The 2,694-nt window shown below is 37.9% G+C and overlaps 1 pseudogene; it reads right to left on the bottom strand.

The window, feature by feature from the left end:
- Positions 1-625: 625 nt before the first annotated feature.
- Positions 626-2,474, bottom strand: LOC121224935 (uncharacterized; annotated as a pseudogene).
- Positions 2,475-2,694: the final 220 nt, after the last annotated feature.

The following is a 2,694-nucleotide window of genomic DNA, read 5'->3' as shown; positions in this document are numbered from 1 at the left end:
ATGACCGTCAGACTCTTTTGGCGAGATTGACCAAATGACCTTCATGCCCCATATAAGGAGAAGTCATGTATCCCAATGATTCTTTGTAGGGTAAGATCCATTTCTCGACTTGTTCTACCATCTTTAATAAGTCCGAAAATAGGCTACAATCTATGTCATCTTCAAAGTCATGAAATCCCTCTAAACACATGCCTCGTTCAAAAGGAAATTCTAAGCCTGTAGCAGCGTTACTCATGTTATTGATATTTGGAGACCCAATATGAAAGAATAGACAAAAGAATGTATTTATGAATAACTATTTGTACAATATAATTGTGAATGAAAGAATGATGTGGAAGAAAAATCAAAAGAATGAAAGAATAATTATTTCAAAAAGAATGAAAAAATATTGACTCAAAAATGAATGCAAAGATGTATTTTATTAGAATAATGACGTTCAGACATGAGCCTATTTCACAAAAGAATTTCTATCATTTTTAGGCTAAAAACAACAAAAATGTTCTGAACATTACTCTAAATAAGCTCTAAAAATTACAGGGATTTCTTCTGTAGTTCGATTACTTAGAACACTCCCAGATTTATAAAGGCGGATATCTAACAAGGTCCCCCTTTCATTTTTGTTTCCCTATATGTCATTGATGTGAACACTTCCTAACTTCTCCTCATATATTGCATTCACCCCATTGTCATTGTGGTTGGGTAGCGGACTTTCTGCACTGAAGGCCTTATCGAACTTGATAATGCCTATATTAATGAGTCTTTCTACTATCTTTTTGAATGCGATGCAATTTTCTATCGAGTGCCCCCCAATTCTTGCATGGTATTCACACTGAGCATTTGCATTATACCATTTAGGAAATGGAGGCAAAAGTGGTTTCTGGTAGAAAGGGGACACCACATGTGTATTAAATAGGCTTTGATATAGCTCGCTATATGACATCGGTATAGACGTGAACTGAGGCCTTTATGTATTTTCCTTCGTGTAAGATTCTCTCTTTAAAGGGCTCTGATGGTTAGTGGCTTCTGTCTTTGGCTGGCCCACAGCGATTGGTTTTAAGTGGCCCTTGCTATATCTGTCTGCATTATTCCCATTATTCCCCTTCCTCTTTGGGGCCTTTATAGTATCTGGGTACTCTACCCTCGCCTGTTTTATTTCTGATGGATTATCAAGAGCAATAGGATTGGCTAGATTGTTCCTCAGATTGGATCTTGAGCCTATCGGGCGAGTCATTGGTGCTAGGTATCGGTCTGATATTGTTGAGATTTGATAGTAAGGGGTGCCCCTTGTGGACGCATCTCTGGTTGGACATTTATCGAGGTAAAACCTAAGGGATAAACAGGGTCTTCATCATCCTCCTCAAAGTGGACCACCGAGTCTTTCCCTTCTTCGAACTCTCCAGCTAGCAATCGGTTGACCTGCCTCATCATAGTTCTCTGTAATTCTTGCATCTGACCTCTCATTTCCTGTTGAAATTTGGTCAGTTGCTCCTGCATCTGCATTTGCAGTCGCTCTAATTTCTCCAACCTTTGGTCCATTTCTCTAGTCTTTGATCGAGTACTGTAGCGGTGTGTGGTGGGTTGGTTGGTTTCCAGATTAACTGAGGAATGATTTATATCAATTAAAATCTTTTAATGGACTTTAATGCTATGATATCATGTAATGCATGAAATGAATGAAAAAGGCATCAATTTTGATTCAATTCCATTTAAGAAAACTTTACTAGAAAGCAAATTTCTTTACATAAAGTGAATTACAAATAAAGCTTTGCCCTATTACTCAGAATTCTAATCTTCCTAAATAACAAAGCTAACTCTTGCCCCCGATCTAATTCTAATTCATACTTCACACTCAGCATGTCAGCCTGCACTACTAAAGTCTGTATGTGATCAGCTACTTCTCGAATCTAGACCACAGCCTCCTCCATGACATGATCTCTGCTCCTAACTTGATTCTGAAAGTAGTGAAGTTGTTCATTATTACGACTTTTATTACGACTTTCATTTGCTTCTAAGTACTTGATCCGGATCTCACAATTTTGCATTGTCACTTCTAACTCTTCTATTCTTTTCTTCATTTCCTCGATCTTCCTCAAGCTTGCTCTCCACTCTATTACAGAATTCTGATTTCGGTACTGATGAAGAGATCTTTCCAATTCGATTACCCTGTCCTTTAACTCGCCCTTTTCCTTTTAACTTTTTGATAAACTCTTCTCTAAAGCTTCATTTTGTGTCTGAACCTCCTGAAATTTCCGTTCCCATTTATCGACCTTGTCCTTTTCCTCTTGAATTTCTGCTTGCCATTATTCTGAAGTTTTTCCTAGCCCAGTGGTTCTAATTGACAGACGCAACTTTTTATAACCCGTCTTCAAACTACCCAGCTCTTCTTCAACCCTGTCTTTCCCTTTTCTTAATTTCTCATTTTCAAGCTTTTGAACATCTATGTCTAACCTCAAGTTCATCTTCTCTTCCTCCATTTGCTGTATCCACTTTTCTAAATCTGCATTCTTCCTTTCAAAATCTTACTTTATGATCTCCAACTCAGAAAGAATAATCCGCAAATGCTCTTCTATTCTCTGGCTGTTTTCCGGACTTGACTTGGGTGTATTATCATTGATTCTCTTAACCCATCATTCACTATACTCAGGAGTTATCATCAGACCCACATCTAACCTCTTCATTCGGTGAGTCTGTTTC

Source organism: Gossypium hirsutum, chromosome D13 (assembly GCF_007990345.1).
Source record: "Gossypium hirsutum isolate 1008001.06 chromosome D13, Gossypium_hirsutum_v2.1, whole genome shotgun sequence".
NCBI classification, from domain to species: Eukaryota; Viridiplantae; Streptophyta; class Magnoliopsida; order Malvales; family Malvaceae; genus Gossypium; species Gossypium hirsutum.
Note: the sequence above shows the minus strand (reverse complement) of the source record. Positions and strands in the feature narration are given on the sequence as shown.